We start from the raw sequence: 23,430 nt of genomic DNA, 5'->3' as shown, positions 1-23,430 counted from the left end.
GGCAGGATTCTTCTGGTCCATTTTTCTTCCTTTCCCAGCCACAGAGCACAACAGAACAGGAGGGCATTGATAGAAGTATTCAGATTAGCGCCTGGACTGATATTCTGCGGACTCTGGTAACAGAGAAGGCAGGGCTAAGCAGGATCCTGATTCTCAACTTTGAGAAGGACTTGAAAGCACACCGCGCAGGCGCCTTGAGGACCAGTGGCATCTGGGGAGGGCCAGGTGGTCCCCAGGTGGCCCAGCCACCTTAAGCCCTGAAAACCAAACCACTGGCAACCAGGAATACCGGAGGGTCTTTGTGTGAGCAGGGAGAGCAGCTCTGCAATGTTAGTGTGTTTGGGGAATCTACAACAACTGGAATTAGCGAGCACTTGCCTGTACAGGCTGTGTTTTCTATGCGTTATCTCACCTACCTCTCAAAATAATATCAGGAAGCAGGTGTAACGCCTATCCTTAGTTTCTTTTAGACAGGTGAGGAAGCTGAGGCGACAGAAAGGTTAACTTGCTCACATGGTCCTAGTATACGAGTGATGGGGCCAGTCTTTGAACCCAGGATATCTGATTCCAGAGCCTGTTCATTAAACTACACCAGTGGTTCCCAAAGCGTGGTCCCTGGACCAGCAGACTCAGCATCACCTGGGATTTATCAGATACACAAATTCTTAGATCCTATCTGAGACCTACAGAATCAGAAACCCAGCCATCTGTATTTTACAAGCCCTATAGAGAATGTGAGAACAACTGAACTACAGTATAATAAATCCAAATGAGAAGTTTCTAGAATCAGAACTACATTGGACACAGGCCTGCTTGTGTGTAGACACTTCAATGACTCCCTTTTGGAAGGATATAATCGTCATCACAGATCCCAGATAGAATCTTGTCTCCTCTTTGGACTGTTTGGCTGGGCTGCCTTCTTCAAGTAGATGCCTGTGTGGATTTCTGGCAATTACCTTTCTGGCTGGACTTTATCAATAGATGAGTCAGCTCCCCCACATTTGATGGGAGGCCACAGTCTGCCTTCTCTAAGGATTAGCAGCTGATCTGGTTTGAATTTATCAGGGCTTTTCACCTCAAGCATCTAAATATGGTTTGCATCAGATCAGGCAGGTTTCACTTAAAAATTTGAAACCTTTGGGTCTTACTGCACTTCTAACAGTTTTTCTAAAAGACTTTTGAATAGTCTTTTTTAAAAAAATCTGAATCTTAATGACCTTCAGTAAATTCTCCTAGACAACATTACATAAACAGTGGCATTAATTTTGATGGTCTAAAATGCCAGCATTTGCCAGACCCCTTAAATCCCAGTCTTTGATTGTAAATACACCTTAGAAGTTCTGGGAGAGGCCAAAAGAAGGGCCAAAATATGATGACAAGAAACATATTTAAGACCCAGTTAACACAGTCCTGGACTTGGCCAGAGGAAAATTGGCCTTCCTCTGGCATTGAGGGACAGCAGGTGAGCCTCTGTGAGCTGATGGGCAGATCAGTGGGACAGGCATTCTGTACAAGGCAAGACCAGGAGGGAGGAAGAAAACAAGAAGCAGAGAGAAGAAAAGAAGAGAGATAGGGAAAGAAGAGAAATAACAAATAACCAAATAAGATATTTTGGAAACCCCAGGGAGGGTCCTGGAAACCATTTCAGCTTTGAATAAACTTGGTAAATTTCCCCAAATTCCCTTCTGCTGGCCTTGACCTGCTTTGAGCACCGTATGTCAAGGACCAGGGAAACTTTGGAAAATGGCGAGGAAAACTCGCTTCCATCTCTCCACCCCTACTCCACACCAGTTTCCCAGAAGATTGTATTGTAAGTGTCCGGAGGCACCCAGCTTTTAGTATTTCAGATATCAGCTTCTTTTTTACTTTGGGTCACCTCTGCCTCTGGTCAAAGAAGCAAACTGTCGGGAGGCAAGTTTGTGATCAAATGCAGAATAATGCTCCTGTAATACGAAGGAGTCCAGGGCAGGACACCATGTCTCTCGCATTGTGTCATTTCCTTGGAGCCCTGCACAGTGTGAACGAGCTCACTTTCACTTTTTCTCTCCTAAGGAATTTGCATTTTGGCTCATCAAGGCATCCTTTTTCCTGGCAACTCCGGGACCACATGTGACTTCACAAAACCTGCGTGAACCACTGCCAGACGGCCACCTCTGTGCCAAGTCTCCTTCACCATGGCCAAGTACCGGCAACCAGAGAGTGGTTTCAGAGGGGAGCCAATAACCCAGCAAAAAGTAGCTATTACCCAGATGCTTCTCTATGGCCACCTCTTATCCTTAGGAAGATGGCCTCTGGGTAGATAGAGATGGTTCTCAATTCAGGAATTGAGGAACTCTGTGATCTTGGATAACAAATAATTAATCCCTCTGAGTCTGCTTCCTCAATCAGAAGTGTGAATAATAGTACAGATTTGTGAAGTTGTTGGGGGATTAAATAAGATATCCAATAAGTGTCTGGCATAACAGGAAGTTTTCAGTAAATGTTAGGCATTATTTTTAATATTATTTTATTATGTAACTCCTAGATTCTGTCTTGATCGCCCTAGCTCAGGCCTTAGCAGACTAAAAAGCACTCTCCACTGTCTCTTAATTCAATGGCCCAGAATGCGAGAGAATATGCAAAGATTGGAATTGGAGAACTTTGCTGAGGGTGACAGTTAACAGCCTAGAATCAGCCAAAGGCTGACAAGTAATAACTACTAATATTTATTGAGTGCTTATTATATGCCAGGCACTTTTAAGTTTTAAAGCACTCACTCCTCATATTCGATCCTACTGGAAAAGTGCTATTTCCATTTTTTTCCTTAGGAGGAAACTGAGGCAAAGAGGGGTGAGGTAACATGCCCAGGTCACACAGCTGGTAGTAGCTCAGCAGGAGTTCAGCCCCTCCTGAGCCTTTGCAGGCTCTGCAAGGGGAAGAATTCATTTTAGCCCCAAGGTCCTATACCGCTGGAGCCAGAAGGTGATCTCCTCTTGCAAAAGACTCCATAGGGTAGATGAGAGTTAGAAAGGACATCAGGGGGAGCAGGATTGGGATGAGAATCCCAACCAGATTCAGAATGAAGTCCAGGGCCTAAAAGGGAGCAGGCTTTAGGATCCCCAGGAGGAGAGAAAATGTTTTCTGCAAGGCAGAATAGCTCATAGTCCCTTTCTGGTAAGTGAATAAGGCAAGAAGTAGCCAGAGGCATGGCATATGAAAGGGGAAAGAACAGTTATATTGATGAACTGGGGAATTGTTGGTCAATGGATAGAATGGATGTCAGGAATAAATGTCAACCTCTAGGCTCATTTATCACCACCATGACAGACGGATGGTGCAAATGGTAAAAGCCCACCTGAATCCTTGATTTTCGGAAAGCAAAGTACAGTGTGAAGACCTGTGACTTCCTCAGGCCAAAGGCAGGTTACCTGAAAACAGTCTGTGACCATGTCCCCATCACCACAGTAGACATTTTGGATCATGCTGGTCTTGGCTTAACTCAGGAGTTCTTAACCTTGGGTTCATGGATAGAATTCAAGGAAGATGAGGAAGGAATACATTTATATTTCCACTAATCTCTACCTGAAATTTATCATTTTTTTGATGATGAGTGTAGGCAACAAAGCCACAGTATTATCAGTAATAGTACCTATGACTGCCACCAGTGAAATCACAGGTACTTTCATTTTGCATTAGACTTTTGGAGACTATCTCAATACGTCATTTGCATTCATCATTAATTTGAAATTATGGTAATTATTAAACCAACACCTAAAACTTTGTTATTTAATGTATTAATGAAGACACACATACATGCTTATACATTTTCATAATTTTATTTTAATTGGCTTCTTTGGTAATCCTATGCATTCTATTTTTATTTTTTTTGCATTTAAAAATGCTATCTTGAGAGGGGTTCATGGGCATCATCAGCTGCCAAGGGTTTTATGGCAAGTGCACACACATGTACACATACACACACACAAGCCAGAAGTTCCTGGCTCATTACTGACAGCAGGGTGTCCCATCCCTCTGCAAAACTCTGACTTTAAGAACCTCTTCTCAAGACCACACTGATCATAGCACACACCCTCTTCCAACAACACAGAGATGACTCTGCAAACGGACATCATCAGATGGTCAATATCAAAATCAGATTGATTATATTCTTTGCAGCTGAAAATGGAGAAGCTCTATACAGTCAGCAAAAACATGACATGGAGGTGACTGTGACTCAGATCATGAGTTCCTTATTGCAAAATTCAGGCTTAAATTGAAGAAAGTAGGAAGAAGAAAACACTTGACCATTTAGGTATGACCTAAATTAAATCCCTTATGATTATACAGTGGAGGTGATTAACAGATTCAAGGGATTAGATCTGATAGACAGAGTGCCTGAAGAACTATGGACGGAAGTTCATAACACTGTACAGGAGGCAGTGACCAAAACCATCCCCAAGAAAAAGAAATGAGAGAAGGCAAAGTGGTTGTCTGAGGAGGCCTTACAAAGAGCTGAGAAAAGAAGAGAAGCAAAAGGCAAAGGAGAAAGGGAAAGACACACTCAACTGAATGCAGAGTTCCAGAGAATAGCAAGGAGAGATAAGAAAGCCTTCTTAAATGAACAGTGCAAAGAAATAGAGGAAAACAATAGAATGGGAAAGACTAGAGATCTCTTCAAGAAAATTAGAGATACCAAGGGAACATTCATGCAAAGATGGGCACAATAAACGGCAGAAATAGCAAGGACCTAACAGAAGCAGAAGAGATTAAGAAGAGATGGCAAGACTACACAGAAAGACTGTACAAAATAGGTCTTAATGACCCGGATAACCATGATGGTCTGGTCACTCACCTAGAGCCAGGCATTCTGGAGTGTGAAGTCAAGAGGGCCTTAGGAAGCATTACTACGAACAAAGCTAGTGGAGGTGATAGAATTCCCGATGAGCTCCTTCAAATCCTAAAAGATGATGCTGTTAGGAAAATTCAGCAGTGGCCTGAATTGGTCTAGAGGTCTAGAAAAGGTGAGTTTTCACTCCAATCTCAAAGAAAAGAAATGACAAAGAATGTTCAATCTACCCTACAAGGCAATGGCACCCCACTCCAGTACTCTTGCCTGGAAAATCCCATGGACGGAGGAGCCTGGTGGGCTGCAGTCCATGGGGTCGATAAGAGTCAGACACGACTGAAACGACTTAGCAGCTTGGCTAAGTCGCTTCAGTCGTGTCCGACTCTGTGCGACCCCAGAGATGGCAGCCCACCAGGCCCCCCCGTCCGTGGGATTCTCCAGGCAAGGACACTGGAGTGGGTTGCCATTTCCTTCTCCAATGCAGGAAAGTGAAAAGTGAAAGTGAAGTCGCTCAGTCGTGTCCGACTCTTAGGACCCCATGGACTGCAGCCTACCAGGTTCCTCCATCCGTGGATTTTCCAGGCAAGAGTACTGGAGTGGGGTGCCATTGCCTTCTCCGTATGCTGGCAAAGTAATGCTCAAATACCTACCAGCTAGCCTTCAACAGTATGTGAACCAAGAGCTTCCAGATATACAAGCTGAATTTAGAAATGGCAGAGGAACCAGAGATCAAATTGCCAACATCTTTTGGATCATAGAAAAAGCAAGGAAATTCTAGAAGAAAATCTATTTCTGTTTCATTGACTATGCTAAAGCTTTTATCTGTGTGGATCACAGCAAACTCTGGAAAATTCTTAAGGAGATGGGAATAACAGACCAGCTTACCTGCCTCCTGAGAAACCTGTATGCAGGTCAAGAAGAAACAGAACTGGACATGGAACAATGGACTGGTTCAAAATTGGGAAAGGAGTATGTTAAGGCTGTATATTGTCACCCTGGTTATTTAACTTATATGCAGAGTACATCATGCAAAATGCTGGGCTGGGTGAATTGCAAGCTGGAATCAAGACTGCCAGGAGAAATATCAATAACTTCAGATATGCAGATGATGGCAGGGCTTCCCTGGTGGCTCTGATGGTAAAGAATCTGCCTGCAATGCAGGATACCCAGGTTCAATTCCTAGGTCGGGAAGATCCCCTGGAGAAGGGCGTGGCAACCCACTCCAGTATTCTTGCCTGGAGAATTCCATGGATAGAGGAGCCCGGCGGGCTATAGTCCATTGGGTCACAAACAGGTGGGCATGACTGAGCAACTAAGCAGTGGCGTGCCGATGCCACCACCCTTATGGCAGAAAGCGAAGAGGAACTGAAGAGCCTCTTGATGAGGGCAAAAGAGGAGAGTGAAAAAGCTGGCTTAAAACTCAACATCAAAAAACTAAGATTGTGGCCTCCAGTCCCGTCGCGTCATGGTGAATAGATGGGATAAAAGTGAGAACTGTGGCAGATTTTATTTTCTTAGGCTCCAAAATACTGTGGGAGCTGACTGCAGCCTTGAAACTAAAAGATGCTTGCTTCCTGGAAGGAAAGCTATGACAAACCTAGACAGCATATGAAAAAGCAGAGACATCACTTTACTAACAAAAGTCCATATAGTCAAGGCTATGGTTTTTCCAGTACATGTACAGATGAGAGAGTTGGACCATAAAGAAAGCTGAGAGCTTCCAAGAATTGATGCTTTTGAATTGTGGTGCTGGAGAAGACTGTTGAGAATCCCTTGGACAGCAAGGAGTCCAAACCAGTCATTCCTAAAGGAAATCAACCCTGAATATTCATTGGAAGGCATTGATGCTGAAGCTGAAGCTCCAATACTTTGGCCACCTGATGCGAAGAGACCCTGATGCTGGGAAAGACTGAAGGCAGGAGGAGGAAGGGGTGACAGAGGACGAAATGGTTGGATGGCATCATCGACTCAATGGACATGAGTTTGAGCAAACTCCAGGACACAGTGAAGGATAGGGATGCCTGGTATGCTGCAGTCCATGGGGTCTCAAAGAGTCATACATGACTTAGCGGCTGAACAATAACAACCTCAAGACCAGAGCATCAGATGCCCCTTCAAGGGACAAAATAGAATAAAACAAGCCCCCAGAGCTGAACAAAGAAAGTTCCAGAATTTTACCAACCGCTGCTGGATGGGTGTGGCAGCATGAGAGAGTAGGAGGTGATTCAAAGTTTTCAGCAGGACCTGAATATCCTCATTATATGTACTAGCTGCACGGGCCAGGTACTGTTCTGAGCACACCACAGAGCAGCCACCATTTTAAAAATGGTGATTTCCTTCCATTACACTATTGAAATCCAAAGCCATTTGGTCACATGTTCAAGTCACTGGTGGCTCAGATGGTAAAGTGTCTGCCTGCAATGCAGGAGACCTGGGTTCAATCCCTGGGTTGGGAAGATCCCCTGCAGAAGGAAACGGCAACCCACTCCAGTACTCTTGCCTGGAAAATCCCATGGACTGAGGAGCCTGGTAGGCTACAGTCCATGGGGTCACAAAGAGTGGGACGTGACTAAGGGACTCCACTTTCATTTTCACTTTCAAGTCACACTACTAAAAATGGTAGAATCAGGATTCAACCCACAGACCTATCTCTTAGCCAATATGCTGAAAAACTTTTTAAAAAATGAGAAAAGGAATTCTTCATTTGCCCAGTTATCTCACTGCATCTTATGTCTGAACCTGAAGCTATTTAGTTTGTTAAAATACCCCAAGGCCAAGTGATTGAACAAAGATGTTATTTTAGCCTCATGTTTTATGTCAAAGACCTCCCTCTGGGGAAAGTCAGACATCAAGGGGGAAATAAAGGTTTCTTACCTGGACATGATTTCATTAGGGAACTGGATCCTGGATGGTTGTTTGCTATTTGTTCTCCAATGATTTAAGCGGCGATTCTCAGAACAGGAAGAGCCTGAGTGTAAAACTTAATTTCTTTAAGGCCCTAGTGGCATGACCACCTCGGGCAAAAGTGTAGTGTAAACCTGCTTTGTCTGAGGCAGATGATATTGTGCTTTTGGAGTATTTAGTATGTGTTAGATATTTGGCTGTTTTGCATTTATTATGTGTTACAATCTTTCAAAATTCCTAAGCTAGATATTATTATTCTCATTTTACAGGTAAAAAAATCCAAGTAAACAGGTAAAAAAATCCAAGTAACAGAGAGGCCAAGCAACTTGCTTAAGATCTCAGAGCTGGTAAGTGCCAGACCTGAGCTGTAAATCCATGTCTCTGATCCCAAAGCCCCAGTCTATCTCTAAGAGGTCCTAGAGTCCAGAAAAGTCACTGAGGCAACAGCCTAGAACCCAGCACTGCCCTTAGCCTGCCTGCTGACGGCCTAAGCCAATCTTAAGATAGAGGGGGTTATGAAAATATTCTGGAATTTATAGTGGTGAGGGCTATAGAAATTTGTGAATATACTAAATGCCACCAAATTGTATACTTTAAAAGAGTGAATTTTATGTGAATCATATCTCAACTTTTTACTGAATAGATTTGACATGTAGCATTGCATAAATTTAAGGTATACAGCTGTGTTACTTTGATGCATTTATGTATTGTACTATAATTGCTGATGCAGCAAAATTTATTGCTTTCTATAATTACAGTACATTATTATCTATATCCATTATACGATGCATTAGAACTCTATGACTCATTTACTATTCTTTACAAGTTTGTACACTTATATAGTATGACTCTTATCTGCCCCCATTCCCTTGTAACCACCATTTCACTCTGTTTTTAACAGCTTTTACTTTTTTAGATTCCATATACAACAGTGGAGTGGGTTGCCATTTCCTTCTCCAATGCATGAAAGTGAGAAGTGAAAGTGAAGTCACTTAGTCATGTCTGACTCTTCGCGACCCAATGGACTGCAGCCTACCAGGCTCCTCCATCCATGGGATTTTCCAGGCAAGAGTACTGGAGTGGGTTGCCATTGCCTTCTCCATGATACCACACAGTACTTGTCTTTTTCTGTCTGACTTGTCTTGCTTAGCACAAAGTACTTAAGGTCCATCCATGTTGTCACAAATGGGGGGATATACTCCTTTCTCATAGCTGAATAATCTGTTGCATGTATGTCCCACATCTTTTTTGTACATTTACCCATTGATGGACATTTGGTTTTTTTCTTTATCATAGCTATTGTGAATAATGCTGCAATAAACATAAGAGTGCATCAGTCAGTCAGTTCAGTCGCTCAGTCGTGTCCGACTCTTTGGGACCCCATGAATCGCAGCATGCCAGGCCTCCCTGTCCATCACCAACTCCCAGAGTTCACTCAAACTCACATCCATCGAGTCCGTGATGCCATCCAGCCATCTCATCCTCTGTTGTCCCCTTCTCCTCCTGCCCCCAATCTCTTCCAGCATTAGGGTCTTTTCCAATGAGTCAACTCTTCGCATGAGGTGGCCAAAGTATTGGAGTTTCAGCTTCTACATCAGTCCTTCCAATGAACACCCAGGACTGATCTCCTTTAGAATGGACTGGTTGGATCTCCTTGCAGTCCAAGGGACTCTCAAGAGTCTTCTCCAACACCACAGATCAAAAGCATCAATCCTTCGGCGCTCAGCTTTCTTCACAGTCCAACTCTCACATCCATACATGACTACTGGAAAAACCATAGCCTTGACTAGATGGACCTTTGTTGGCAAAGTAATGTCTCTGCTTTTTAGGAGTGCATATATTTGGTCAAAATTCATTTTAATTTCTTTTGGGTGTATGCCTAGAAGTATAACTTCTAGATCATATGGTAGACCTATTTTTAATTTTTGAGACCCCTCCATATTTTCAATGCATCCCCACTGAACATTTTCCTTTTCACCACATCTTTGCCAGCACTTGTTGTCTCCTGTCTTCTTAATGATAGCCATTCTAACTGTATGAGATAATATCTCATGGTGGTTTTGATTTGCATTTCTCTGATGTTTGGAGATCTTGAGCATCTTTTCACATATCTATTGTCTATTTTGATGTCTTCTTTGGGAAAAAGAAAGCATTTTTAGTTATTCTGCCCTTAGTAAAATCAGATTGTTTGGAGTTTTTTGTTTATTTGTTATTAAGTTGACTGAGTTCTTTATGTATTTTGGATAATAACCCTTTATCTGATATATGATTTACAAAAAAATTTTCCCATTCTATCGATTGTGTTTTCATTCTGTTAACAGTTTCCTTTGCTGTGTGGAAGATCCTGAGTTTGACGTAGTCCCGTTTTTTTGACTTTTGCTTTAGTTGCTTGTGCTCTGGCCATCAGGTTCACCAAAACCAGTATAGGTGAGTTTCTTTCCTATATTTTCTTCTAGGAGTTTTGTGGTATCAGGCCTTATGCTAAAGTCCTTGATCCATTTGAGTTAAGTTTTGTGAATGGTGTGAGAAAGGGATCCAGTTTCATTGTTCTGCATGTATTTCTCCAATTTCCCCAGCACAGTTTGTTGAAGAGACTACTCTCTCTCTCAGGCATTCCTGGCTCCCTTGTCAAATATTAGTGGATTGTATATGTTGAGACTTAATTCTGGTTGATGTGTCTACTTTTGTGTTGGTACCAAACTGTTTTTATTATTATGGTTTGGTAGTGTAGTTTGAAATCCTGAAGCATGATACCTCTGGCTTTTTCTTTCCTCAAAAAAAATTTTTTTTAAGCAGAGAGTAATACAGGAAACCCATGTCATGTCTCCCTCTATGATGTCCTTGATTTTTTGCAGGTATACTTCGTATACATCTTTATCATAGTCTTAAAACACAGCAACATAAATTAACAGAAGAGGGGAGAGAGTGAAAAATATTGCCATTTTCTTAAGCAATTATCATTTTTCTAGGCTAATGAATGTATGTTCTCCAATACTGATTTTAAAACAAAGTGGGCAAAAGATCCTTAAGGTGAAGCTTTACATTGTAATATTTTAAAAATTTTAATTAAATTAACTTGTTATTTATTTTTGGCTGTGCTGGGTCTTTGTTGCTGAGCATGGGCTTTCTCTGGTTGCAGCAGCGGGGGCTAGTGCGCAGGCTCTGGGTGTGGGGGCTCCGTAGTTGCAGCATGCAGCTTAGCGTCCCACCACATGTGGAATTTTCCCACACCAGGAATCGAACCTGTGTCCCCTGCATTGCAGGCAACCATCCCTATACTTAACTGTATATTCAAAAAATCATGCATGGAAAGTTCTTTCTAGGGGCATTCTTGCCTGCTATTGAAGGAAAAGAAGTCAAATGTAGAGGATATTTGAAAATGTCTAAGGGCATTCATTCACTTATGCTGAAATTTTCTTCAAGTTCATGGAAACACGTTAAACAAGTAATTTCTTGAAAATTCTCAAAAGCCCAAATTTTAGGTACACACTTATTAGCAGAAGTCAGGGTAGTTCACCTAGAAAGTTGTTTCACGTTTTGTTGTAACATCTTTTGAGAAGTATTGATGATGCTAATGTATGAGTTTGCAAGAAGACATAAGTTGGATTTTGAGGGCTTGATTTTCTGGTCTTAAGACATTTGGGTCTTTTTGTCAACCCAGGATTCTCCTGCTCAGAAAGTGTCTGCTTAAAATGAAAGAACCACATCTAGATGATAGTCCTGTAGTTACTTTTTTTTTGGTGGGACATCCTTCAGCACTGTTAAGACTAGAATTGTTTAGGACTGGTTTCCATGTCATTCACACCTACTTGTTGAGAAAGTAGTCTGTGATAAGTAATAGAACCATATCTGAATAATTCAGTGATTTCAAAGTTTTAAAAAATTTCACAAGTAATACAACACACACAAGGTAGAAAATCAGATGAGTTAAGCCTTATTCAATGAAAAGTTTATCTTCTTCCTACCTCTGTCCCCTCAAAGTAACCAAACTTAGTAGTTTAATTTGTATCTTTCTTAAGAAGGTCAATATACATAAGCACACAAAAGCTATTCCATTATACTTAATTTCTGTACTTTTTTTAAACTTAAGGTATATCCTGAAGGTCGTTCCCTATCAAACCTGTTGATCTGCTCTATTTTTAATGGCTTCATAGTATCTGATTTCCAAAAAGGAATGCAACATTGTTCCTACACTCCTAATGTCACCTTGAATGGAAAGAAAGAATGTGACAGTAGACTGCTAATGGCTGCTCATAAACATTTTTCTCTTCTTCCAGTTAATGAAAGAATCCCCTTGACTTTTTGACTGGCTGGGACATGGTTATTCAGATTGAAACTCCATTTCCCAGCCCCCTTGAACCTTGGCTTGGCCATATACCTAAGTTCTAGTCAATGAGATGAGATCAGAAGGGATCCGCACCAAAGCTGCTTGCTCTCAACTTCTTTCCCTTCTGCTGTGGGGATAGAACGTAGACATGGTGGAGAAACAGAAGGTGCCTGAACCCAAGGACCACTTCTTAGAGTAGAACCCATCCTATCATCCTCTACCAACCCTTACAGAGAAACTATTCCACCAGCTATTGTTTGATCTGTGTTAAACAACTGAACCACTCTCTTGACAAATACGAGTTGTCCTTGAAGAGTTGATGTTTTGTGCTAAATGTTGAGTAGTATAGTGTAGTGTAATGTTGGTTGCTCAGTCGTGTCCAACTCTGCGACCCCATGGACTGTAGCCCACCAAACTCCTCTGTCCATGGGATTTCCCAGGCAAGAATACTGGAATGGGTTGCCATTCCCTTCTCCAGGGAATCTTCTGGACCCAGGGATCAAACCCAGGTCTCTCGCATAGGATGCAGATTCTTTACCGTCTGAGCCAGCAGGGAAGCCAGGATTCACCAAATGGACTGCGGTGTGAGAATGGCATTCCAGGCTGTTACATGTACAAGGTTGGAGAAGTATATGGTTTTTAAAAAGAGCCAGGAAATGGCAGATGGATTAGGTAATCCAGGTTTGCTGTCATCAATGTCCATAATTGTTTCATAGTACCATTACTATGATATTCATTTAAGGTCTTTATCCTCCTGGAAAATGTTGATGGACTTGGGTATTATCCACATGCGTTGCCTAATTTGTTTGTTATTTGCAGGGAAATTCAAGAACAGGTGTTTCCAATAGAATGACTTGAAAACCAATCCAAACCAATCCTAGTGCTAATCATGCTGAAGGATAGTCCTCCAAAGGGAAAGTAACCACAGGGCTATTATCTAGGTATGGTTCTCTCCTTCTATGTAGAAACATTTTGAGCAAAAGGTTCTGAATTGTTTTAAGGCTAAAAAATCAATTCCTCAAGATGCAACTTGTGTCTTCTTGCAAAAACATATATACAAGCATCATCTATACATCTCAAAACATCTTACATGGAAACATGAAACTACCTTCCCAAGAACTTGATTAGGTACCTAGTAAATAACCTCCTTGTAGCAGGTCTAGAAACATGTTTTACCTTCATGAAAAAGGAACCCTACTACTAACAGCCAGTAATGATAATAATAGTAATAATAAGACAGCTTCTATTCAGGGCTTTTCATATGCAGGAAACTGTGCTGGTAGGCTGCAGTCCATGGGGTCGCTAAGAGTTGGACATGACTTCACTTTCACTTTTCACTTTAATGCATTGGAGAAGGAAATGGCAACCCACTCCAGTGTTCTTGCCTGGAGAATCCCAGGGACGGGGGAGCCTGGTGGGCTGCTGTCTATGGGGTTGCACAGAGTCGGACACAACTGAAGCGACTTAGCAGCAGCAGTGCTAAGCACTTTACATGCATTATCTCATTTATCTTGACAATAACCTCATGAGATGAGTACTATGATTATCCCCATTTTAGAGATAAGGAAACCAGGACTCAAAAGAGATTAAATATCTTGCTCAAGTTCCCACAGCTGGTAAGCAGCAGAACTGGAATTTGATTCAAGGAAGATCCCCTGGAGAAGGAAATGACAACCCACTCCATTAGTCTTGCCTGGGAAATTCCATGGACAGAGGAGCCTGGTGGGCTATAGTCCATGGGGTTGCAAAAGATTTGGACACAACTTAGCGACTAAACAACAAAACAACAGGTCAGCCTGACTCCAGAGACCACTCTGCTCTACTGCACTGGATTATGCGCAGCACGCTTGTGTTCACTCATGCATTAGAGCATAAAAGATTCCTCTCAAAGGACCCTCCTCCTGTAAGGGTCTTAGCTGGACACAAGTCTGTATTTGTGCAGTTTTCTGTGTGATTAAATATTCGAGAGCATTTTGTCCTGTGTATTTTAAACTACATCCTTCTGCCAGCTACTGTTTACTGAGTGCTGACCTCTGCCAGGGGCCTACTGGACCCAAGGAGCTGGAGGAGGAAGGCTTCCATGATGCTCTGGGAGTGGACAAGAGCCCATGAGGTCTGCCTTGGATGCTCCTCTCCTTGACCATCACTTCTCTTTCAGGCAGTCTTCCTCAGAGTCCAATTCACAAGAGCATCACCAGAAGCAGCCATATGAGTTTAAGAGGTGGCCCCCAAAAGACAAAGATTGCATCATTAGGTCTTCCTTTATGACTTTCTTCTAGGAGTAGAGGGTCAGTGCCTCTTCCCCAGCTCAGTGCCCGTCTTGTCATTTCATTTTGCTAAGTTTGCAGTGGGTTGACTCAGGGTTGCGAGTACTTTAATCTGAGCCTGAGGATGTGTTGCAGGTGATAAAGGGATTGTATTTAACCAAAGCCCAACAGTGTCCCAAGAAACTAAATGATGCCAGAATCTGCTGTCCTGCCCAATTGCATCAGAGAATGGGTTATTTCATTTAGTTCTCAGAGCAACCTTAGCATGAGTGCTAAGTTGCTTCACTTGGGTCCCACTCTTTGTGACCCTATGAACTGTAGCCTGCCAGGCTCCTCTGTCCATGGGATTCTCCAGGCAAGAACACTGGAGTGGGTTGCCATGCCCTCCTCCAGAGGATCTTCTTGACCTAGGGATTGAACCAGCGTCTCTTAACAGCTCCTGGATCGACAGGTCAGCTCTTACCGCTAGCACCACCTTGTTGTTATTGCTCAGTTGCTCAGTTGTGTCTGACTTTGCGACCCCAGGACTCCATGCAGCACACCAGGCTTCCCTGTCCTTCACTGTCCCCTGGAGTTTGCTCAAACTCATGTCCATTGAGTCGATGATGCTGTCCAATCATTTCATCCTCTGTCCACTCTCTTCTCCTCATGCGCTCAATCTTTCCCAGCATCAGGATCTTTTCCAATGAGTCAGCTCTTCACATCAGGTGGCCAAAGCATTGGAGCTTCAGTTTCAGCATCAGTGCTTCCACTGAATATTCCGGGTTGATTTCCTTTAGGATTGCCACTTGGGGAGCCTTATAGACAGGTTTTATTACTTCCATTTTCCAGATGTATAAATACAGGCTTGGAGGGGCATGCAAAATCTGCAGAAGATTGCTTCAGGAACAAGTGGTGAAAACTTACCATTCAAAATCCCATGCCCTTCATTCAGTGTTTCTGTTGCCTCCACTGAACCTAGGTTTGGAGTGGAAAAGCTACAGAAATGACTCACTTACTGGAGGAATATATGACATTCTTTGCCCCACTGCCTTTGACCATTTTAAGGAAAAGTGAAACTGAAAGTCGCTTAGTCGTGTCTGACTTTTTGTGACCCCATGGACTATACAGTCCATGGAATTCTCCAAGCCAGAATACTGGAGTGGGTAGCCTTTTCTTTCCTTTCCTTTCTGGGTTGGGGATCTTCCCAACCCAGCGATTGAACCCAGGTCTTCTGCATTGCAGGCGGATTCTTTACCAGCTGAGCCACCAGGGAAGCCCATTTTAAGGAAGGAAAACATGAAAATGCCCTTGACCTCCAGCCCCAGGTACTGCTGGGTGCAGAAACACATTCTGAGACTGGCTGTTACTGCTTGTTGCTGAATAAGAGCCCTGCAGGAGTTAAACTTCAGCTCGGAGGCTGCTCAGACCTGGAGGAGCCAGGCCAGACCCCAGAGTGTCAGAACGATCCGCCTTTTCTCTGCTGCAGGATCATTTCCAACCACAGTCAGGGGTGGCCCGGCTGAGGCATTAGCAAGCCTGCAACATCAGAATGGCCAGATCAATTCGCAGAAGCACTTCTAAGAGAAACAAATCAATAAGTTCCTTCCCCTAAAGATTGATAACATCATCAGGAAGCAACAGATGCATTTTAGGGCACAATACATGGTGCAGGGGAGGTGAGCTCCCTGTGCTACCCTTCTGTCTCTACAAGAGCAATTGTAAATCAGCAGCTGAACATCAGTGCCCGCGGCACCTGTCACAACAATAGAAGCTGACGGTCTCAATGCACTTGGCAGGTTTCAAGGTGCCATCACATGCTTTGTCTCTTTCGATTAAGACCCTATAAGGGGAATGTTACCATCTCCATTTCACGGATGACATTCAGTAAAACTAAACTGCCTAACCGGCTTAGAACCGAGTATTTATGACCAAGCCAAGACTTGAAGAATCTTCTGCCTTGCAACCTCATGTTCTGCTTACTTGTCTAATCTTCTCCAAACTTCAATCACTTTTTACCACCTTCACCATTTTTGATACATCAGAGAACCTCCTGTGTAATTTTTCTGTGTCTTTTCACTAACCTAGTTTTCTTTATCTAAATAAACTTATAGTAAAAGGAAATTTCCTATCACTATTTTAAATAATAACAGTATGACTTACTAGAAATAGAAATCATTAAAAACTGCAAGATTTTTAAAGGAAAAAAACCACAGCTGCTTGTGTCTCAGCTTCACCAGTGGCACACAGACCTTACTTTGAGAATACAATATTATGCTTTAGACTTTTATGAGAAATATGCATGGAGTAATTTTAAGTTTGAAGGTCCTATAACATGAACTCTATTCAGATGAGCTGTGTTATTTTTTGGTCAAAATTGATAGAATAAAGTTCACTTTATCTCTAGAGTGGTAAAAGATTTAAGGTTTTAGGGCATAGAAAAGTTTTGTCTCCTCTTTCGCTTCCAGAGGGCTTACCCCTGGTCACTGACCAGGGGAATGGAGGTGTTAAAAAGGGTAAATAAACCAAGATGGGTTTCCTGAAGCCAGAAGAATAGAGATGAAAAATTCCAAATAATACTACGTAAAGAAGTAAAAATCAGGTCAGTGTTTCAGTGTTCTGCGTATACAAAAGAGGAATTAACAAACCTTCTAATTAAAATACCAAGAAAAGAGCAAGAATTGAATGGAAAACTATCTAACTTCTCCCCAGATATTACCCTATCATTTAAATTTAAGACCCATTTAAATCCTATTGTCTGTCCTGACTCCTAAGTGCTCTCCCCTACCTGTCCTCAGAAATGTATTAATTCCCACCCCTGGCATCACCTGGACCTGCCCTTAATTTAAAGGACCTGGCTTTAATCCTCACTGAAGTGGTTTGAGGCTCATTACCCTCCTCCAAGACCCCAGTGATTACCTGAGCTACCTAATGGTCTTCTACTTGGTGCCTCCCTTCCAGGCTGGGCTTCCCTGGTGGCTCAGATGGTAAAGAATCTACCTGTAATGCGGGAGACCTGGGTTTGAATCCTAGGTCAGGGAGACCCCTGGAGAAGGGAAGGGCAACAAGGTCCAGTGTGCTTACCTGGAGAATTCCATGGACAGAGGAGCCTGGAGGGCTACAGTCCATGGAGTTGTAAAGAGTTGGACATGACTCTCTTTTCCCCTAATCTTCTAAATGTTACTCCCCAAAACATCTAATTTCAGAGGACATGTTTTATTTGTAACATTAGAACTTAACCCTTGATTACATCCCTCCTTTTTCTCTAATGATTTCTTTCCACCCCATTAGACTTCTCTGACAAAGTCCAGAAGACACTCAATGAACACTTGCTGATGGATCTGTAGAGTAGAGGGGTATTTTGCACCTCTGAGCAATACTAAAGAAATGCAGAAAAATTGTTTGCTGATTCATGAATTATGTATGGATTTCTACTTCTCTTCTGAAAGGTAATTCTTCAAAAACAAAGCTTACTCATCGATTACTTCCTTTTAGTAAGTGAAAATGTTGACTGAAATTTGGTTCTTGGTGTGAAACACAAGACTTTAGAAATTCAAATATACATTTAGGAAAGCATATATTTTCATCTATTAGCTGACAATGACTAAAGCAGAAGGCTCTTCTTAGAGCAATTACCAGTTTTGAAGAGAAGTTTAAACTTCAGCATAATTCATGAGCCGGTTCATTTTTCTTCAAACATCAGTCTGGTTTTGGTATGAAATCAGCCCACACATGCCTTAAGTACATTCTACTTTACACTGCCTTTGCCTCACAAAGTCCGTATTTCATTGCAAATCCACTTTTTTACTCCACAAATGCTAAGTGTCGACGACTCGACAACTCGAGGCCAGGCACATTTTGAAAGACTGGGTCATTTGACACAAATGGTTGGCATCTCCAATATCACAGATCTTTGCTTTAGTTCAGGCATAATCTGAAATGTTTAGTGTAGATGATTTTGTAAATTATATTATAGAAACTATGCAATATGCATCAAAAATTATGTACATCTGTCAGCTTTTGTTCCTCTTGACTTCAAATAGCAGTCCTCCACATCTGTATCTTGCTTCACATTAATAATTTCTTTCATGCAAGAAATCCTGCTGAATTCCTACTTTTCGTGTGGAAAGCTGATTTGTGTGTGTGTGTATATATATATATATTCACAAAATCACTGCAGATGGTGACTGCAGCCATGAAATTAAAAGACGCTTGCTCCTTGGAAGAAAGCTGAGCACCAAAGAATTGATGCTTTTGAACTGTGGTGTTGTAGAAGACTCTTGAGAGTCTCTTGGACTGCAAGGAGATCAAACCAGTCCATCCTAAAGGAAATCAGTCCTGAATATTCATTGGAAGGACTGATGCTGAAGCTGAAACTCGAGTACTTTGGCCACCTGATAAAAAGAACTGACTTGTTTGGAAAGACCCTGATGCTGGGAAAGATTGACGGTGGGAGCAGAAGGGGATGACAGAGGATGAGATGGTTGGATGGCATCATCAACTCGATGGACATGAGTTTGAGTAAGTTCTGTGAGCTGGTGATGGACAGGGAGGCCTGGCATGCTGCAGTCCATGGGGTCGCAAATAGTCGGACATGACTGAGCTACTGAATTGAACTGAACTGTATATTAATACAACCTGATGGTGGTCCCACTACAAATTCCTGTGCGAGTGAGTACAGGGTTGGGGGGATGACTAGGTATAGAATCATGGTGAAGATAGAGAACAAGAAGAGAAGGAAATGAAAGAAACATGGGGACTTCCCTAATGGTGCAGTTCCTAAGACTCCACACTCCAAAGACAGAAGGCCCAGGTTTGATCCCTGGTCAGGGAACTAGGTCCCACATGCAGCAACTAAAGTTCTCGAATGCCACAACTGAAAAAAAATCCCACATGTTTCACAAAGATCAAAGATCCTGCATGCTGCAATGAAGACCCAGTGCAGCCAAATAAATAAATAAATATATTTTTTTAATTAAAAAAGAAACATGAATTTGCTTTTATTCATGCCTGCTGCATGCCTGGCATCCAGCATACCCTAGTTCACTCACCCCTCATAGTACTTTGGGGTAAATATTATCTCTCATTTTACAGCTGTGGAGACGGACTATACAGATTGTAATAAGGGAAGCAGTCTACAAACCTGTTTTTCCCACTATTCCAAGCGAGTACCAGGACCTTCTGGCCCCAAATCCAGTGTTCGTCCCACTCTATCACACCTGTAACCCATCAGGAAAAAGGATTTGATGGTTGGAAGAATTCTTTGGGTGGGCTGTCAATTAGATGAATTCTGGCTTTTCTAGTTCTTGGTTTCTTAAAGTCTTGTCTGCATTGTTTAGGACACATAACTTGGGCCTGTCTTCCCATGAGCTCAGATTCTTTCTCCTCTGGCAAAATGATCATCGCCCACAGGAGTTATATTCACTCATATTATGGGTCATGGAAATCTGACTCAACCTCAGGTTTTCTGTCCCTAAAGCAAGATTTCCAAAGTAAAATAAAGATGAGGTTCAGTAACCTCTGTCTATTGCAGAGGTTTTTATTTTGGAGTGGATTCAGTGACTGAAAAAGGCCACTGGATGTTAGACTTCTGGTCAGGGGTAATATTCAAATTATCAACAATCAGCATCAGTTAAATGGGTTATCCAACAGACAGGGTCCCAACACTTCATGGCAAACAAATGGATAAAAAGTGGAAACAGTGACAGATTTTCTTTTCTTGGGCTCTAAAATCACTGCGGACAGTGACTGTAGCCATGAAAATAAAAGATGCTTGCTCCTTGGAAGAAAAGTTATGACCAACCTAGACAGCGTATTAAAAGGCAGAGATATCACTTTGCTGACAAAGGTCCATATAGTCAAAGTTACAGTTTTTCCAGCAGTCATGTACGGATGTGAAAGTTGGACGACAGAGAAGGCTGAGTGCCAAAGAACTGATGTTTTCAAATTGTGATGCTAAAGAAGACTCTTGGGAGTCCCATTGGACAAAAGGAGATCAAACCAGTGAAGCCTCAAGGAATTCAACCCTGAATATGCACTGGAAGGACTGATGCTGAAGCTGAAGCTCCAGTATTTTGGCCACCTGATGCGAAAAGCCAATTCATTGGAAAATACCCTGATACTGGGAAAGACTGAAGGCAGGATGAGAAGGGGGTGACAGAGGTTGAGATGGTTGGGTGGCATCACGACTCAATGGACATGAGTTTGAGCAAACTCTGGGAGATAGTGTAGGACAGGGAAGCCTGGCGTGCTGCAGTCCATGAGATCATGAACAGTCAGACATGACTTAGGACTAAACAACAAAAAAAGCAGAGAGAGTCTCATCTCTTGGGTCCCTCTCTGTGCCAGACATTAATCCTTTAGCTGTTGGATCATGGAAGAAATCCGAGGGTCCCAGAAGAGGAGTTGGGATGGCCATATATGCAGGCAGGCATATAGGAGATCTTAGAGGACTGATTCTTTGCCAAATTGTACAGCTATATTTTGATACTTTAATAACCAGTGCAGACATATTGGTGCTTACTGAGTAATAGCCTTGCTTCTGGCCCTCGTCCCCACCTCAGAACTCCTGATCCCACTTCCCTCAGCAAATGACTTCCCAGTACTGGGTTGGTGTTGCTTCTGAATAGAGAGAAAGAAGGGATTACATATAATCTTGAAAAGTTGTCCAGTTTTTTTAGTCAGGTATATGTCTGCCAGCTACACACTACATTTCCCATAATTCCTTGAATCTCGGTGCGCTCATTTGTATTTTCTAGCCAATGGGATTGCCCCACTTCCCAGCTGTAACTTTAGAAGAAATGAGTGAGCTGTCTTTGCCCCTTTGCTCTTTCTGGTGACTGCAATACATGCAAAAGAGAAAACAGCCAGAGAGGAGCTCCAGTTGAAGATGGCCGATCTGCTCTGCTAGCCTGGGCTCTTTACCTCTGGACCATTACATGGGCAAGAAATGTCAAGTCCTTCTTGTTGAAGCCACACCATATTGGGGGATCTTTGTTTTAGCTTGTCAGACTCTGCCCTAATAAATTCTGCTTGTTGGTTGTATCATAAGTTGATTGCGTTTGTATAACTTACCACGTTTGAAAACAGAGGAGGGGGAGAGTGGGTACAAGAGACACAGCTTATACAAAGGCTGTGGGGTTTAAAAAAAAACCCACAAAATGCAAATCGCTTTAAGAGAACTGAAAGACACTCTGTGGCTAAAGGATGGATTGTACCAGGAAACTGCTGAAAGAAGAGGCTGCAGAGATCAGCCTGAGAGGCCATGTTCAGTAACTTTATTTTGAGTCCAGGCAGACTCATTGAAGTTTTAAGTAAGAGGGTAATTTCTATTTTAGAAAGATTACCCTGGAGAGTTGAGAATGATTAGTTGTGAAGTTGGCAATGGGGAGGCAAAATTAGAGCTTGGAACACCAGGTCTGGGGCTGTGGTGGTAAACTATGTGAAAAATAATGATGGTCTAAACGAAACAAGAGACAAGTAGACCAAAGGAGAGGCATTAGGAAGTGAAATCCTTGAGATTAGAGGTAAATAATGGGGTGGGTTGGTAAGGGAGAGGAGTTTAGGATGATACCCAGTTTTCAGTCCAAGTGGTAGGTCTGAGGTGTTCAGAAGAGGGCTTCCTGGCAAGCAATAGAAATGGATAAAGCTATTTTAGAAATGGAGACACCTGCAGTGTCTCCCTCATCCCTTTCCGTTTATCTTATTCCCTCTCCCCTTCACTCACTTCTCCCCCATGCTCTTAGCTGTGGATCCTATCGATTTCTGCTCTTTTCCAGTCATGCCTTTCAAAAGTCATTTTCCAGTTTTTCACTAAGGACTCCCTTGAGTCAATCCCATCTGTACCTCCCATTTGGACGTATTTTTTTCTTAGAAAAAAGAGAATATCCGCTATTTGCATCCATCAATTTAAACCCACTTCCAAGGACAATTGTAAACCAAATACCACTGTTATTTCAGAAACTGCAGCTATCAGATGAGGCTGTTTGTATTGCCCACCACCTTCAGAAATGTCCTGGTTGCTCAAAAGCCAAGGAGAGCTTTTGATTCACAATATCATCCCAACAGTTGATACAATTCAAGTGAAAAAGGGGAAGGTGACATCTTAGATAGTCTGTGTCACTGGAAGTCAGGTATATGTGGGATTCTGCTGAGAGTTTTGAAATAGTAAACATTAGAGAGTGTTCATTACTAACTTTTTTACTCCTAGGACTGTGCTTTGCCATGGATTCTCAACTTTTCCCCCCCTCTACAGTAAGGAATAAGAGTTTTAGGTCTCTTTTAACTCAAGTAATATTTTCCTTTGCCTTTGTGAAAATTCTTATTCTTCCTCATGGGATTCTGCTGGGGTTTTCATCATGGCATCCTTCTCCAGCCACAGGGATGAACACTAAGTCCCAGACTGAACCAACTCTACTGCCCCTTCATCTTGACAACAGTGGTTGGTCCAGGGAGTAGGGATGTGACTCTTGGGCCACTCATAGTCTTTCCTGGAATTGGATGCTAGATGAAAGAAGGAATCTCTCTTTTGTTGGTGTTGCTAAACTAGGATAACGCAAGTGTAGTCCTGTCCATATGGAGAAAGCTCATCTTCAGTAATAGAATATTATATCAACACCCAGAGAGAAATAGAACTGGGAGAAGGATTGAGTGAATTCTGGTGCTGTTTGAGTGGTTGGTTCCAGACCTCATGGTCTTATTCCCGAAGCTCTCCCCTGAATCCCATCAGTTCAGTTCAGTCACTCATTGTGTTCGACTCTTTGTGACCCCATGGACTGCAGCATGCCAGGCATCCCTGTCCATCACCAACTCCTGGAGCCTACTCAAATCATGTCCATCGAGTAGGTGATGCCATCCAACCATCTCATCCTCCGCTGTCCCCTTCTCCTCCTGCCTTCAATCTTTCCCAGCATCAGGGTCTTTTCAAATGAGTCAGTGGCCAAAGTATTGGAGTTTCAGGTTCAGCATCAGTCCTTCCAGTGAATATTCAGGACTGATTTCCTTTAGGATGGATTGGTTTGATGTCCTTGCCGTCCAAGGGACTCTCAAAAGTCTTCTCCAACACCACAGTTCAAAAGCATCAATTCTTCGGCACTCAGGTTTCTTTATAGTCCAACTCTCACATCCAT

This window comes from Bubalus kerabau, chromosome 7, assembly GCF_029407905.1.
Source record: "Bubalus kerabau isolate K-KA32 ecotype Philippines breed swamp buffalo chromosome 7, PCC_UOA_SB_1v2, whole genome shotgun sequence".
NCBI lineage: Eukaryota > Metazoa > Chordata > Mammalia > Artiodactyla > Bovidae > Bubalus > Bubalus kerabau.
This window is presented reverse-complemented; position numbering follows the sequence as displayed.